The 17,355-nt window shown below is 43.8% G+C and overlaps 1 protein-coding gene across 6 annotated transcripts in view; it reads left to right on the plus strand.

Annotated features, from left to right (window-relative positions):
* Nucleotides 1–17,355, plus strand: part of PRKAG2 (protein kinase AMP-activated non-catalytic subunit gamma 2) — a 291,223-nt gene that overhangs the window by 110,140 nt on the left and 163,728 nt on the right. The window lies entirely within an intron of this gene.

The raw sequence follows: 17,355 nt of genomic DNA on the forward strand, positions 1-17,355 counted from the left end.
GGTGTCTCTATGAGTCCCTAAAGCTGTAGCACATTTGGTTCATATTTGTCCAGACATTAAGAATTTGATAGGGGACACACGGACACACTCACAGAATGCTGGGTTATCTCATAAGCTTACTTTCCTTAAGGAAAGTAAAATATAAGGGAAAGTGTGCCGGTATATTGCTTGCTTCTGTCTTCCATTGAGTGCAAAGCAACTGGGATAACTGTCAAGTGCTAGGCATGTATTAAGCAACTGTAAATATTATAGTATTTTGGAATATGTAATACAATATACAGTACATCAGGCTATCTGTTTTTAAGATTTGGCTGTTCTGCCTTGATGCCTCACCTCAGGGACTCCTGATAAAATTGCTGGCGATGTCTCTGCATCACGAGCAGTAGCACTGTCACTAACACCACATGAAAGTGTTCTCTGGCTAGGAAGACTGAAGCAGCCTTCAGTGAGATAAGCCTTAAATAATGAATAGCTAATATAAATAAATTCTCCAAAAAGAAAAACAACACGAAACACCCTGCCTGTGCCTTTTTGTATCGTATATTTCACCCCCAGTTAATTAGCAGAGCACTAAAGCTAACTTGGCAAAGAGGCACCTTTTAACGTGGTGATTCTCTTTATTTAGCAGAGGGAGAGTAACTGGCCCTATCCACTCCCAGCACAGTACCCCTCCAGTGACTGTTGCTGGTGTCTATCTTATGTTTCTTTTTAATTTGTGAGCCCTTTTGGGACAGGGATCCATCTTATTTATTTATTTATTATTTCTCTGTGTAAACCACCCTGAGCCATTTTTGGAAGGGTGATATAGAAATCGAATAAATAAATAAATAATAAAATAAAATAAATATTCACATAGTTGACAAGATTAGCTTCAGAAAGGGGGAGAAAAACTAGCTCAGGTCTGATTATAATGTGTTCCCCCCCCCACTCCTCGCAAAACACCCAGGCTGGAGAGAGAGTCGACCAATTAGGCACTCAAAATAATAAGCTAAGAATTTAAAGTCCAGGGAGTTGTCCCTCTGAAATGCAAATCCCAATGCAAAAGAGCATTTGCTCTTTTGGCAAAGCCTCTGCGGTTTTGGGGTTGTTGTTTTTTTGGTGAAACTCCTCTTAATGCTGCTGACAGCTTTTGTAACACTTCTTAGAGAGAAGGCAAAAGAAATTGCTTGGCATCACTGACATCCGGAGAAAGGGATTAATTCTTCTTCACACAAAGGCAGAAGTTGACCATAAACGGTCTTCTTAATCTGTCAATTTCCCCCTTGAAATCATATTTGAGAGAGAAATAGAGAGAGAGATGTTGATTTTCACAGGTCGTTTCCCCTGACTGCCGGGGTGCATATTTATTATTGCAAAGTTCTTGTGCATCCCCTAAGATGCATTTTCTAATTAAGACCTTGAAGTTCTCATAGAGATGCAAAAGATAATAAAGTATCCGCAGGCAGATATGATCCATCCTTTCTCCCCCCTCCATTAGTTGAATGTGCTGGAGACATGGGGCCATGGTATGAATTGAGAGCCAAGTCCTTTGAACTTAATTAAAGTTGCTAAGAGGCTTGACATCTCTTAATTTCAAATGCAGGGAGATGTTAGTCTAATCACTTATAACAAACTGTAGTAAATCCCTATGTAGTGGTAGAGTGGAATCATGCCTGTCCACTACACGTATCAAGTTGCCTGCTTGACTTCATGTCCATAAGTTGCACATAACTGTATACAGTGTGTGCACCTAGTTTAATAGCATAGGAACATAGGAAGCTGCCGTATACTGAGTCAGACCATTGGTCTATCTAGCTCAGTATTGTCTACATAGACTGACAGCAGCTTCTGCAAGGTTGGAGGCAGGAGTCTCTCTCAGCCCTATCTTGGAGATGCTGCCAAGGAGGGAACTTGGAACCTTCTGCTCTTCTCAGAGCAGCTCCATCCCCTGAGGGGAATATCTTACATTGCTCACATGTGGTCTCCCATTCAAATGCAACCAGGGTGGACCCTGCTTAGCTAGGGGGACAAATTATGCTTGCTACCACAAGACCAGTTCTCCTCTAACGTGATCTCTGTGAGCATTAGCCCATGGTTTTGCAGGTAAAGATTGCATAGATGGGGCCTGCACACATCAACTTCCTAACTCATCGATCCTATTTATACTGTTATGCTGCCTCCATTGTCCCACTTTCCCCAGCAGTGAGAAGTTTCAGGGGTTAGCAGCAGACCTTGTTTTTCTGGTTCCTTTGAGTGAGAGGTTATTGTAGACTTGTGGTATTTTTTTGTGATATTTGATTTATTTACACGAATGCACAGATGGAGCATTAGGTAGCAGAGTACTCATATATATACACCCCAGGTTCCATCTGGGAGCCCATGCTCTGCATCCTGAGATCCTTCAGTTTTCTGCCGAGTGTCTCCATTTCAGTCCAAGGTTCTCATGACTCTGCCTTTGTCTCTGTCCTGGCTGCATGAAAGCTTCTATTTCTTTATATAGACATTCCTCCTAAGGAAGGGGGACAGGATGGTGTTGTCTCCATCCCCTCCCCAGTGGAATAGCTATCTTACATGGCTCTTCATGGCTTCAGTAATTCAGAACAGAGTCAGAGCCATTCAAGAAAATCCTCTGGGACTCTTGGCTCACCAACCAGTGATTAACTTAAAAAGAGGTGGGTAGCTAGCTTATGACCGGCCATTTTGTAACAATACACTACATCCAAGGCTTGGATGTGAGGTCATCCTAGACGTTTCGGGTATGTGTGAACAGAGCATTGCTTAGACAGTATTTGGGGATCCCAGTTATCATCAAGAATCTGAAAAGCCTTCATGACAAGTAACTGGACACTTCTTCCCTGACTCCTGCCTTTTATTCTCCAAACAAGCACGCAAGCAAGCAAGCACGCAAGCACGCACACAAGCAAGCAAGCACGCAAGGAAAAAAGGAAAATGGACACTATGATCCAGCCAGAGCTGAGTGTTCTGCCTAAGAGCTGCAACCACTCAGAGCTAAGCTGGATGGACAAATGGTTTGACTCGGGATGAGGCAGTCCAGTCAGCCTCCTGTGCTCAGTGGAAGTTGAGCATACGGAGAGCAAGAAAATTCACGTGATTCTCTGTGAGTTTTGCCGAGGCTGAAGATAAATGGCATTGCAGCAACCAGGTCATAGCTCTCAGAATGTGGCGAAGGAAACACCAGGCCAGAATGAAGCAAGGTTGCTTTTTGAAGAACTCTGTGCGTGGTATGCCAAAGTGCCACAACTACAAAATATTCTCTGGAGGAACCAATCCCAACACAAAAGAATTACAGTATGGTGTGGGCAGCACTGGACAGAGCGGGAGCAATCTAATATCCTCAGGCCCATCCTGATTCCTGGAAGCCTCTTTGATTAAAGGCCACTACTGGAGCAAACAGAAAATAATCAGTAAGATTCTTTGCTCCTCCAATGATATTAAAGGCCACTAAACCCCTGTCTTGCTGAGCAGCACTGTACAATAAAACTCAGCAAAACTTCTGGCTAAATGCTGGGAAATCTGTCACAGCTTGTTAAGTGGTTGCTTATCGGTGCCAGGCCTCATTAGGGAAACTACAGATCAAGTAATTAAGCTGTAGTGTGAATTTCTCTTTCCTCCCACCCACAAGGAATGTACTTGTGCACATGCCGTTTAACAGTTGTCCTGTAGGAGGTTGTTGGTTCCATCGAACTTGCATAAGGGCTTAAGTCACTTCTGGGAAGGGGCTGCACAATTAGGTTAAATCAGCTAGTCAGAAAAAGTGTACAGTATGAGTTTTGGTTACTTGTTCTCATGCCGGACCAGGCTCCTGTCAAGTCAAGGACAGGGAAGTTTCATTTGCAAATGCTTCCCTGGGAGAGAGTAGCAGCTCTCTATATTAGAGAGAAAGATGGCAAGGATTTCCTTAAAGGAGCCCCCTTTGAATCCTGCCCTCTTAGACAATTACTGGCCCGCCTCAAATTTACCATTCATGGGCCAAGCAGGTGGTGATAGTCCGTCCAGCTCTAGGTTTTCCTGATCATACTGATTATCTTGATCCATTTAGGATTCTGGCCCACGTTTTGGTGCTTGATTGCCTTGGTAGATTACCTACACTGGGAACTGGACAGAAACAGCCTTGGCCACCCCCTGGTGGATGACCTGTTCCAGAAAGTGAGCAAAAAGTGTGTGTCCTTGTTAGATCTGCTGGACCTTTCAGAGGCTTTTGATCCCATCCACCATAGTATTGTTCTGGGCCAACTGGTTGGGATGGGGTCGGGGTGGGGCATTGTTTTGCAGTGGCTCTGATCCTACCTAATGGGCAGGTCCCACAAGGTGCTCCTGTGGGTGCAACAAAATTATGAGAATGGGCCTCACATTTCGTCATTTAGAATTGGGGCAACTGAAGCTGGAGCTCAGCTGCAATAAAGTCACACAAATCGACGCAAAATGTCAGTGCACTTCTTTCCTTATGCATTCCTCACCACCACCACCAAAACCCCACACATGAAACGGCCTATCCCGATAGCAAATGTTGTTGAATGTGTTTGAGTAAATAATCAACAGGCAGAAAAGGGCCTTCAGCAATGTGTAATAGTGTGGGAGATGAGAAGCTGTCTGGATTTGAGAATAAACGTGTTCCAAGAACCCAAAAGAGCCTCTGTTTTCACCTGCAAAATGTTGGCAGGTAGGCAGTAGTTCTATAGTAGATCCCTGAGAGAGTCACTTACCTAGGAACATAGAAAGCTGCCATATACTAAGGCCATTGGTCTATCTAGCGCAGTATTGTCTTCACAGACTGGCAGCGGCTTCTCCAAGGTTGCAGGCAGGAATCTCTCTCAGCCCTATCTTGGAGATGCTGCCAGGGAGGGAACTTGGAACCTTCTGCTCTTCCCAGAGCAGATAAATCCCCTGAGGGGAATATCTTACTGTGCACACACTTCTAGTCTCCCATTCATATGCAACCAGGGTGGACCCTGCTTAGCTAAGGGGGCAAGTCATGCTTGCTACCACAAGACCAGCTCTCCTCCCTACCAGCTCTCCTCTCTGTTCCTGTGTCACTTGTTCTTGGGCTTCTCAGTTAGGAAGGAAGTTCATGGGGTGGCTTAACAAAGTGTTAATTTTATTGCAGAGTCCAAAAATAGGGATGGGGGCAAGGAGATCTGGTGGATGGTAGAACACTCTACGCGCTGTAACCCAAAATAAAGCCTAGCACAATGCTCCTTATCTATATCGCACTCTCAGTCATCTCAGTGGCTTTTGTTACACTGTTGAATTTGCTGGAAGGAAAAGAAAAACAGATGTTCAAAAATTTAATATAGAGGCACAGTAGGTGGCTAAGAGAGCCTGGCCGGAAGCCTGCCCAGTGCCTGTTTCAGCCCCAGTTGGTTCTCTTGTGTTTGGCAGGTTGGATTGTGCTGCAGGTATTGTTTTGGCAGTAATCCCTTCTGCACAATATAGTATTTGAAGGAAATCAAATATGACCCTTCCAGTGCTTACCCTTGTGCCTTTTCAGCAGAAAGGAATGGGTATTGGCACAGGAAGGCTATAGAAGGAGGAGGCAACCTTTGAATGACCTTCAAAAGCCGCAGAGGAAGGTATAGCTCTCTTCGTTCTCCTTGGCTCTTTTAATTTCTCTTCCTGGGTAATAAAGGCCTCGGCAGAAGAATGAAATGGAATTTGCAGCGCAAACCAAGGGCCTATTCTCAAGGGCCGGTTCTCATTTTGATTTAGTTCATGGTTGAGGGGGTCTCCATCTCAAGCTGCAGAGCTGAAAGTTATGAAAAGTGGCATCTGGGGAAATCCAAATCCAGCAATCTGTCCACCAAATGTTATCTCTTAAAATTCAGCAAAACGTCTTGAATAACTATATAGAATAAATTTCAAAAAAGCAGGCAGCTTTGTGAGCAGAATTTGAGCATACTTCCTTCTGAACCCAGGAGTTTAATGGGCTGCAGAATGTGATGATTGGTAGTGCAAAGTTTCTCTCTGACAATGTGATATTTGTAAATATGATCGTGGTAGCTTTTATTTGGGGCACATCAACACTTGAACCTTGTGTCAGGTTTATACTAGTATATAATGCTCAGGACATATCCCATAGACTCCTGGGAATTGTAGCTTGGTGAGAATACTGAGGATTTTCCATTACAGGTACCAAACAGGCCTGTGTGAAGTGTTGGCTGAAGCCGAATATTGTGCATAGACCGATGGGCAATGCACAGAGACTGCTGTTCCCACTACATAGTGTTGCGTTTTCACCAGTGCCAGTAGGGTTTTGTGAAGGGAAATGGAGCCCTCTTGAGCCTCAGCACTGTCTTGGAAAGAAGAGATCTATGAGTAAAGCACTAGGAAGGACTATATCTCCCAAAGATATAGTCCCATACTCTGCATGTGCATTCCGGAATGGCACTGGGACTTGAGATAGCTCCATTTCTCTTCAGGGACCCCCACCAACACTGGGAAAAGCAGAGCATGGTGTGTTGGGAACAGTCACCTTCCCACAGTACTGGAGTGTGCACACAACATATTTGGCATTGGCTGAAGCTTCTGACAGGCCTTGTGTCTACCCCTCATACAGAACCCAAGGTTCTCTGAGGGAATTGAATTACTATTAAACCAGCATGATTCTGCAGTGTAGATATGTTGTATATTTGCCATTCAGCTCGCAAGAGAGTTCAAGTGATTTATCCATGGGTATGGATAATGGCCCAGAATGGTACTGTGGCCCTTCATTCTTTAATTAGTCCATATTAGGACCCAGGACTGCCTCTCCCACCTCATCCTGTATGTTTATTACATGTCAAAACAACCGTTATGATGCACTAAAGAATGTGGCTTAAAGCAATACCTTCTATTTGCATCTCTTTTAAGATGCAAGATTTAATATTTATGGGCCAGTCACATGCTTGTGATAAATCTGACTGCCAGAGACATGCCAGGTCTTTATTGCTGGCTACCAAGGTGATGACATTGGGATTTTGTTTTCCTTTCCAAAAGCATATTGTTGTAGTCAAGAGCACAAAACACTGCACATTTATCAAACAGCAAAGACTTCAGAACTTACCAGGTAAAATCCTGATTCTGACAGTTCCAGTCACAAATCTCCTTCACTCCTATCACAGCATTCACTCTGAAATCAGCACCAGCAGCTTCGCAACTAGGGCAAGTGACACATTTAATTCCATTTTTTCAAAGCAACCTAACTGGTTGAAGAGCCAAGTAGAAAATAAGATGTCTTTTTCCAAAGGGGAGGTGGGCTGTGTCTTGTGAGCTACAGGAGGGGATTAGTGGTAATTACAGCCTCTGGCTAGCTGGCTAGCCTTTGACTGCATACCTTTTCGTGGAATTTGGAAGCTGTTGCAGAATTACTACAGAATATTGAGAAAGGAGCACCTCCTAGTTATCGCCATTCTGCGCTTCAGGGATCTTCACTGTTTTCCATGCAGGGGCTACTCTTGCAAAAACAAACAAAAAACCACCCTTCCGTGTAAGAGCCATTTCCCACTGCACTGACCTCTGCACAGTGCTGTGCTGTGCCCTTTAAGAGAAAGGGAGCCCTCTTGAGCTCCACCACCATCTAGGAAGGCACACATGGACTGCTGGGAAGTGTAGTCCCTCCCACTGCTTTCCATACTGGGGCTTAAAAGGGCTTTGTTTCTCTTAAAGGAGCCCCACCAGCACTGGGGAAAGCCCAGCTCTGCATGGCGGTTACGGTCATTTGCCAGGGATCCACACTGAGGGATCCACTGGCTCCCAGGTCTTGCATTGAATAGCACTGCTGTCGTTCTCCCCAGTCTCTAGTTCTTCTTTATGGCTGAGGTCTGATTGTACAACGAGCATCAACAGCAATCAAAAACACCTCACATAAACCGTGCCATCTTAGTAACTCTGTGAAGGAAGTCAGTATTGTTATCTCCATCTTGCAAATGGCCACTAGGCCACATAGGGAGTTCATGGAAGAAGCAACACAGGGAATCCCTGGTTCAAAATTCATCTCATACAGCTCAGACGCTTTGGGTCAAGCTGGGCAGGAAAGGGCAGCCATGGTTTTTTTTAATGGATGTGCGTGACCATTTATAAAGCAGAAGTGAGGTGGGAGTTGGCTTTGAAACATCAAAAGAGGCATGCCGGTGAGAGGAGCTGAACCCTCCTCCTTCCTGTCCCCAACAGCTCCCTGCGCTTTGTCACTTCAGACACTCCCACCACCACCCCAGCTCACCTTTCTGGTATTTGAGTTGGATTGGAAGAACAGTATCTGTTCGTGGGGAGGTGTGGGGAGGTGAGATGGGATGTGGAAGAAGAAGAAGATGGTGACAACAACAACAAATAATTTTTTTTAAAAATACATAAATAATAAACTTTATTTGTTAGCTGCCCCTTAACAAACTGTTCCAGGAGACCCAGCTCCTGTAACCTTGCATCCGTTCTGATGTAGAAACCAGACCCCTTCTCACTCCCCTCTGCTTTGTATGTGAATGGCACAGATATGTGAACAACAAAAGTGTCAGTCACATCTTGTTTCACTCTTAGCCACCATGCCACACAAACCCGCAGCAGTTTGTTGTAGACCACTTTCTCCCTTTCTCCCCCCCCCCAGGGCTGTCTCTTTGCTAATACTGTTACTATGAAATATTGCTGTTTTTACGTGATAACATCCATGCAAATTCAAGTGTGTGCATGTGTGTGTATGCTGCACTGGTCATTTTAGCTCCGGCTCTAGTGCTGACATGGATGACCTTCAAGTTGTATTCAGCTCTGTTATTCTATGATTCAGTCTCTAAACACTCTGAGAGGAAACACCCACAAGCCATCAAAATGAAAATTATTGCCTTCTCTGCTCCTATTTATTTTATAATTTGGGGAGTGAAAACTGAACTATGTGAAAAGGTCCAACTAACAATGTTTTTCTTAGACACAGTGGAGTTATTCATACTTTAAGAACAACAGAGGAACCCAAATAGGCTGTGGAGGCCAATCCACTGCTTTGTTATGATGAAACCCTCTTCCTCTCCCCTGCTCACTTTCCACTCTCTCTTGCCATTATTTTCTATGTTCTTCAGATCAGGATTTTGGAGTGCCCTTGCCTTAGCCATGAATATATGAATCTACTTTATACTGTCAAACTGTTTGTCCGCCTAGACCAGTATTGTCTACACCAGGGGTTCTCATTCTTGAGCCCCCAGATTATGGTGAACTACAGCTCCCATCATCCCCAGCCCCAGCAGTCAAAGGCCATTGGGGCTGGGGATGATGGGAATTGTAGTCTAACAACATCTGGGGATCCAAGGTTAAGAACTCCTGGTCTTCACTGTTGGCAGCAGTCCAAGGTCTGAGACACAGAAAGGTCTTTCTTGCCCCCTACTATCCAAGATCTCTTGACTGCAAATGCTGGAAATTGAACTTAGGACTTCTACATGCAAAGCATATGTCTCACCAATGAATAATGGCCTTCCCTGTGGAAGGAGACATCCCCTACACCTGGGGAAGCACTTGGAGCCTTCAGTAGTACCATCCAGATTCTACTACCTCCCAGTGTAATTTATAATAGAGTAAGAGAGCGTCTTCTCCACTGAGCCCCACCGCCCATTGAGGTCATTTGAGGAGGTCCGTCTCCAGTTACCGCCAACTCGTCTGGTGGTTACACAGAGACAGGCCTTCTTGGTTGCTGCCCTGAGATTGTGGGATACGCTCCCTGTTGAGATACGATCCTCCTCATCTCTGGCAATTTTTAAAACCCATCTTTTCACCCAAGCTTTCTCAGCTTTTTAAAATGTGTCGGTTTTAATTTAGTAGTTGATTTTAAATTGTTGAATTGTTTAAACTTTTTATACATGTTTTACCTGTTTTATGTTAACCACCCAGAGACAAATGTTTGGGCGGTATATAAATTTGATAAATAAATAAAATAAAAAATACAGGGCCCCCCCGCCCCCACTATAACTGAATTAACCTCATGTTTGGCACTGGCTGCCATTTTTTTAAAAAGTTGATTGCTTCTAAGCCTCTCAAAAGTTTAGACTGACCTGCGATAAAGACTTAGATATGTTGTGTGTTTGGACTAGATGACCACTGAGGTAATAAAAAGGTAATATCTTGTTATTAAGGTGCCCTAGTGCCTAGCATCTTCCAGAGTTACACAGGCAACACAAATGGTCCCTGCTCCCAAGGAACTCTAATCTAAAATAGACATTAGGGAAGCAACAGATCAATTCCTCAGAGGGAAATAAGTGCTCAGAATGGAAGAGATCCTTCTGCCCCTGCATCCACAGAGTGAGTTACAGTGCAGAAAGTTTTTAAAGTACTATCCTGGGAAGCCCCCGTCTTTTGTCTTTTCACTGCAGAATCCCTTGCAAGGCTGTTTGGGCCTTCTCTGCCCTTGAGAGCTAGACCCAGATTCAGGACAAATATGCAATTTGCCTCCTGCCAAGGTATTTTCTGCACATCCTGCCAGAACAGCTCAGCATGACCCCTGTGCAACCTTCCCCAGAATCAAGAACTGTTGTGACAGTTGAGTGGAAAATCAGAATTACCCAGCACCTTTATAATCCTGTTAGAAGGAACAATTCATCACTGCCCTCTTATTCTGTGTATTTGCTGACCCCAGCCGGATTTTTCTCATGGCCCTAAAAGTAGAATTGTTCCAGACCTTTTCACTGCTTAGCGTTAATAAGGGTACTACAGTATTAGCCTTTATCTTTCTCTGTTCTCAAGCCCAAACAATCCTGTGCTTCTCTTTAATTCTCTATCCTTTAAGACATGGGAACAAAAACCCTGCACTGCTAGACGTTTATACATGCCAGGATGTTAAGAATGTTTCAGTCCCAATCCCATACCTAAATTTGTTTACTTGGAAATAAGCCTCGTTGAGTTCACTGGGACTTGTTGACTTGCAAGTACATATGGTTAGGACTGTATCACATTTTATTGTGTTCTTAAGGACGTTAGTCCTTTAGCTAACACAAGGCTCTTTCTTGTTTTAGCTAGTTCCCTGGCTCTCTGCTAGGGGGCAGTCTTTGCTTGGAGGTATCTTTGTACTGATAACAAGAAGACCACGCTTCTGGTAGCACTCCTTGGAACAGACAGGGACAGTGTCACTGACTTAGGCTGCTTCCAAGTGCATCTCCATCATTTTTCTCACAATATTCCAGGTGATTACACTGGAAAGAAGGGGGAGGGGCTCCCATTGGATACTTATGTTGAGGTTTGCAATGGAAGTGTGGTGTCAGTCTGGCACAGCTCCAGCTCTTCCCCGGGGGTAACTGATGTTCCTGTGCTCGCAGAGTTTCTGGTTTCCCCACTCTCCTGTCTGGTGCCCCCCAGTGTTCTCTTCTGATGGGAGATAGCTGTGTGTGAATGAACTCCTTTGGTTTCTGCTGCTTTTGTCAAGGTGGCTCAAGGGATGGCAGTGCCTGAGGAGAGGTGCCAAATGCTGCCTTTCCCCACAGTGCTGGTGGGGGCTTGAGGAGAGGTGCTCTTTACAGAGCTTGCAAGGGTCAGATCATTCCCAAAGGGCTGCTCCGGTGGCAGAGTCAGGGGGCACCTTGCCCCAGTAATTTGCAGCCTGTGGCGACTGCCTCACTTTGCCTTGTGAAAGGGCCATCCCTGACTTCTGTTAACAAAGGGAATGGAGCCTTTTGCCCTCACCTATGTGAGCAGCTGTATCTGGAAAGGCTTAGCTATTCTTGCCTTTTGCCAAACAAAATGGAGGTTCAAGAATGGAAAGCATTCTTATTTGAGGGATGTAAACAACGAGGAGTCACTCTGTTGGATCAGCAGGTCACTGAGAGATGAGAAAGGCTTCAGTGAAGGGAGGCAGGCTAAGCTACACAGAGAGGTCAACTAATCAATATTTATCATGGTCTCAGATCAGCACAAGGTAAAAGGAGCATGTAACATGTGACTGGTTCCAGATCGGCAAAGGAGTAAGGCAAGGCTGTATACTGTCCTATTATTTATCCAACTTATATGTTGAACATATACTGAGATAAGCTGGATTGGAAGAAGATGAGTGTGGTTTTAAAGTTGGAGGAAGAGACATCAATAACTTGTGCTACGCTGATGACACCACTCGGATAGCTGAGAAAGCGGATGATCTGCAAGCTCTAGTAATGAATGTCAAGGAGCACAGTGAAAAAATGGGACTACGACTAAATGTAAAGAAGATTAAACTAATGACAATGAGCACAGCCTCAGAATTGATAATGAAGACATTGAAGTGGTGGATAGCTTCTGCCATTTAGGATCAACCATCAACAGTAAAGGATCCAGCAGTCAAGAAATATGCCGCAGACTAGCACTTGGTAGGGTTGCAGTGAAGGCCTTGGAAAGGATATTAAGATGCCATGATGTGCCTATACCTACAAAGATAAGAATTGTTTGGACAGTGGTTTTTCCTGTGACACTCTATGGATGCAAAAGCTGGACTCTGAAGAAGCAAGATAGAAAAAGTATTGACACTTTTGAACTTTGGTGCTGGAGAAGACTTTTGAGGATACCATGGACAGCCAGGGGGAAAAACAACAACAAATGGATCATAGAACAAATCAATCCAGAATTTTCACTGGAGGCACAAATGACCAGGTTCAAACTATCATACTTTGGACACATTATGCAAAAACCCAGCTCCCTTGATAAGTCCATAATGCTGGGAAAAGTTGAATGAAAGAGAAGAAGAGGATGACCAACAGCAAGGTGGATGGACTCGATTACAGCAACAATGAATGCATCACTGAGAGACCTTAAAGGGCAAGCTGAAGACAGATCATCCTGGAGAAAATCTATCTATGTGGTCGCTAAGAGTCGACACTGACTTGATGGCACTCAATCAATCAATCAATCAATCAACATGTGATATTAAAGCAATTAAAGGTCGTTCTCATAACCAGCCCGACCCAGGTAAGGGAGCTGTAGTCCGGGTAGGGCTGGCGGTGAGGACGTAGCCTGGGTTTTGTACCGAGGCTGAAAGTGAAGTAGGAGCAGGGGTGTAGTGGAGCAGGGACAGACCACTGGTACTTCTTGGTTTCTCTGGCTGTTGGGGTGGGCATGGCCATGGGTGCTATTATGGACAGTGCCTGCACTTCTAAATTTGCAACTACACCACACGGTAGGAGAATGCACACACACCCTCCTGCCTCACTGCCCAGTCATATGGAAGTTTGGGGTGCCGGCAGTCTGAGCTTCCATAGAGCCAGGCAGAAGGAGCTGCCTGGCAGTGGGGGATCCCCCAATGTACCATGCTGCTCATGCAGTGCATTGTGGGATACAGGTGGATGCAGCCCCTTGTCACTCCAGGATTGCTTGCGTGCCGATTGTGTGAGTGTGTGGCACAATGGAGCCCAGGAGCGATGACGATCATGTGGGGGAAGGTAGGTAATATCCAGCCCCAGCAAAAATGGTTCTGTGAATGACCCTTAGAGACTGTTATATGCACCAAGTGGATCATTTCCTTAGCTTTCCCTCTTCCTGCTCTCTTTCTATATCTTTTTGCTCTAACAGCTCTCAAATAATTCCCAGTATCTTTCAAATGTGCCACTGATCAAAACAGAACCGGCAACACTGGAACACCAGCTAGCGTTAAGTTCAAGACTGCAACAATAGCAACACAGATGGTTTCACAATATATTCCTTGGAAGTAGTGTGTTTAGGAATGGGCAGGCATTTCTAGTTGTCAGCACTTTGGGCCCAATCCAGATAGCCCCCACAAGCTGCTAGTAGTGTTGGACTTAAAGGCACAAATATTTCCTGTAAATTTTCTCTGCAGAATAGGAATTTCAGGGGAGGTGTAATTTGAGTCAGGGAATTTGTGCAGGGGCAACGGGTTTAAAATTTCTCCCCTGCAATGTGGTCCTAATCCAGATTGCGGGGGGGGGGGGATGACTGTGTGTTTTTTAAAAAAAAAATAAAACAGGCCAAGTCATGGAAGATGTTCAGTTATTGAACTCTCATGTCATGACTAGGTTGACCTTTAGCTGTTGCTTTATTGAATTGACAAGCAGGATGAATAAGGTCTGTCTGTGTGTGACCATGTTGATCCTGTAAGTATGAAGCTACGTGTATGGTAACCCCATTCTCCATTATTTATTTTTTCATCCCTTGGGGACAGGGACCTGTAAAGTGCTATTCATCATCATCATCATCATCATCATCATCATCATCATCATCATCATCTAAATAATAATGTATCATCCTCTTAAATGTGGAGATTCCCAAGGTGACTAACTAATATATTATATGTTGTATATGCAGAAGGTAGGGATGTTCAGAACTGGTCCTTGATCGAACCAGTCTGTCATGAACCGGGCTGGTTTGATCAGTTTGATTGCATACTGGTTTGAGCTGGTTCATCGATTCAGCTGGCCTAGCTAGTCAGTTCCGGAGCAGTGGTTTGGTCCAAATTCGGTTCCAGATTAGACTGAACTGCCACTACCGTTCCGTGCACACCCCTAGCAGAAAGTAGCTAGCAAGGCTATCTCTTGAAAAGATGTTTTGTTATTGTTGCCCCTTCCCCATTATCTCTAATCTTCCCCATTATCTTTAGTTAATTGATTTTTCTGTCTATGAAGCTATGTAGGTAACCAGTATTTTCAATATGGGAGCAAAACCTGTGCTTAAATGTCTGCCTGTATGAGAATGGGCCAGACAGGTGCCTTTGGTCTGCCCAGCCTCAAATACAACATCTGTTTCTGTTTATTCATCCTGGGTGGTGACCCAGCCACAGGCAAGCACTTTTAAATCCCATTGATTTCAGTGGGAAAACACCTAGGCTGGACAACTGCTGCAGATATCAGGAGTCCTGTTTCTCCTCCTCCATTTCTCAGTAACATTTAGCAAGGCAAAACATATAATACGAATATGAATACGATGAATATTTATATGCTGCTTTTCAACAAATGTTCCCAAAGTGGTTTACAGAGATATAAGTAAGTAAGTCAATAAATCAATATGGCTCCCTGTCCCTAAAGGGCTCACGGTCTAAAACGAAACACAAGGTAAATGCCAGCAATGGCCACTGGAGGGATGCTGTGCTGGGGATGGACAGGGCCAGTTGCTCTCCCTCTGCTAAATAAAGAGAACCACCACTTTTAAAAGGTGCCTCTTTGCTCAGTTAGCAGGGGACTAACGATGTAAGTTCATCACTTTGTGAGTTTCTCCAGCCAATGAAGTGGAAATTCCTAATGTGATGATGGCACATCACAAGTTTCATCTTACGAAACATTACAAAGGAGAGGGGGGATGAGATACAGGCCTGTGGTCATCAAATCTTTCCAACTGAAATCAATGCATTTATTAGTGGCAAATTCCTTCAGAACTGGTGCTCACTACAGTGGTACTGTATTTGTATATTGTGTTGGGAGGACCCATAGCACATGCTTTGCCTACAAAAGGTCTCAGGTTCAATCTAGTTAAGAGGATCAGACAGCAGATGACCCCCTTCCTAAGAACCTGCTGAGTGGCTGTCAGTCGGCATATTCTGGATAATATTAACCACATTTTCATTATGTACATTACAATTTTAGTAGTCTCATATCTTCCCCCCTGCAAGTTTAGCAGTTTTAAAGTACAGTATCATATAATATAATAGCTTTTAATATTAGAGTAATGATTTTAAAGTAAGATAGTTTTATGGTTCCATATGTGGTGACTTATACTGATTTTATAATATATAATATATTTTATAATATCAAATTGGAGCTTTAGTAGTAGTAGTTTTATAGTCTTATTTGCAACTTTTAAAGTAATTTTGAGTAGCATTTGAGTAGCATTTTTTTAGTAATTGTAGCCTAGCCTACAATAATTATTAGTAGTTTCTAGTAATTTTATAGAATTTCTATAGTACTTATTTCATTTCATTCATTCATTCATTCATTCATTCATTCAATTTCTATACTGCACTTCCAAAAATGGCTTAGGGTGGTTTACACAGAGAAATACCAAATAAATAAGATGGCTCCCTGTCCCCAAAGGGCTCACAATCTAAAAAGAAACATAAGACAGACACCAGCAACAGTCACTGGAGGTACTGTGCTGGGGGTGGATAGGGCCAGTTACTCTCCCCCTGCTAAATAAAGAGAATTACCACAATAAAAGGTGCCTCTTTGCCAAGTTAGCATGGGTAATTATCTTGCAGTAATTATAGTAATTTTAATGTAACATGACTTTATAATTTCTCTTATGACCATTCCACTTCATAACTGCTTTTAATCATGCTCTGCTGTACTATCTTATGCTGGTCTTGGATCATAATAATGATTAATTGGTTGATTGATTGATTGAGTTAAGCCCAAAAAGCAGATTTTCCTGCCGCAGCTTTTCAGCAGCATGTTGACCCTTGCAGCCCTGCACCTATAGTATTAGAAACATTCAGTAAACACCCCTCGTTGCTTCCTCCCAGTCATCTCCACCAGAAGTGGATTTTCCTATTCTAAAACGATTGTTGAGCTACAAGCACTGGCCTTTGCATGTTAACATGTAGTTGAGGCCTGAAATAAGCTGCTGACACTAAGCTGAGTCCCAGTCTCCTTCTCCCCTTCCTTGGCTATCCATCTGTGATGTGAGGATGGCAATACCAGCTGCCTTACAGTGTTTTATTCAATATTTATTTGGGTGTTTTTATTCTGCTTTTAGCAATCTTATTGCTAAAGCAATCAAAATTACAAAACAATAATAAAATCATTAAGCAAGAATGAAATAATAACTATTAAACAGAAGACAAACATGGCAGTGAAAAACAACTGTGGGAGAACATAAATTAACAGTCAGCAAGGCCACGGGCCTGCTGAAATGCTGGGTCTTCAGAGAAACAACTTTCCATAACATGAAATTGCACATCTTGGGTGCTGCCATGGGAAAAGCCCCCCCCCCCCCCCGCCTCAGACGTACCAATCTACCGCATCTTTGGGAAAGGTGCAACAGATAACCCCCCACCCCCAGTTATCTTAGCGGATGGGCAGGTGTGTGGGAGATGAGGAGATAGTACTTTTGATATCCTGTGCTCAAGCTACTTAGGGCTTTGAAGGCCGTAACCACGGCTTCGGATTGAGTGCTGAAATGCATCAAGGAGTAGCCAAGGTTACTGAAAGGATTGGTCAGATAATGGCTGACATGCTGCACATGAACAGTTCATGTGCAGTGCTTCATATCTCTACAAAAACATGCCCGCTGTGCTGCACAATAGAACTCTTCTGCTAATACTTATTCTTGCGTTATTGTACATCGTGATGCTACTTGCATTATTTATTTCCAATGCAATTAGCATCATGATGTGTGATTGCTCGAGGGTAAGTAATAGCAGAAGAGTGCTTTTTAAGATGCCCACAGCAGTATGGGCAGTTCTGGATTGCCTCTGTTATACTGTGCAGCTTGTCAGCCATTGTGTTCACT

The sequence above is a fragment of the Hemicordylus capensis genome, chromosome 6, assembly GCF_027244095.1.
Source record: "Hemicordylus capensis ecotype Gifberg chromosome 6, rHemCap1.1.pri, whole genome shotgun sequence".
Classification (NCBI taxonomy): Eukaryota; Metazoa; Chordata; class Lepidosauria; order Squamata; family Cordylidae; genus Hemicordylus; species Hemicordylus capensis.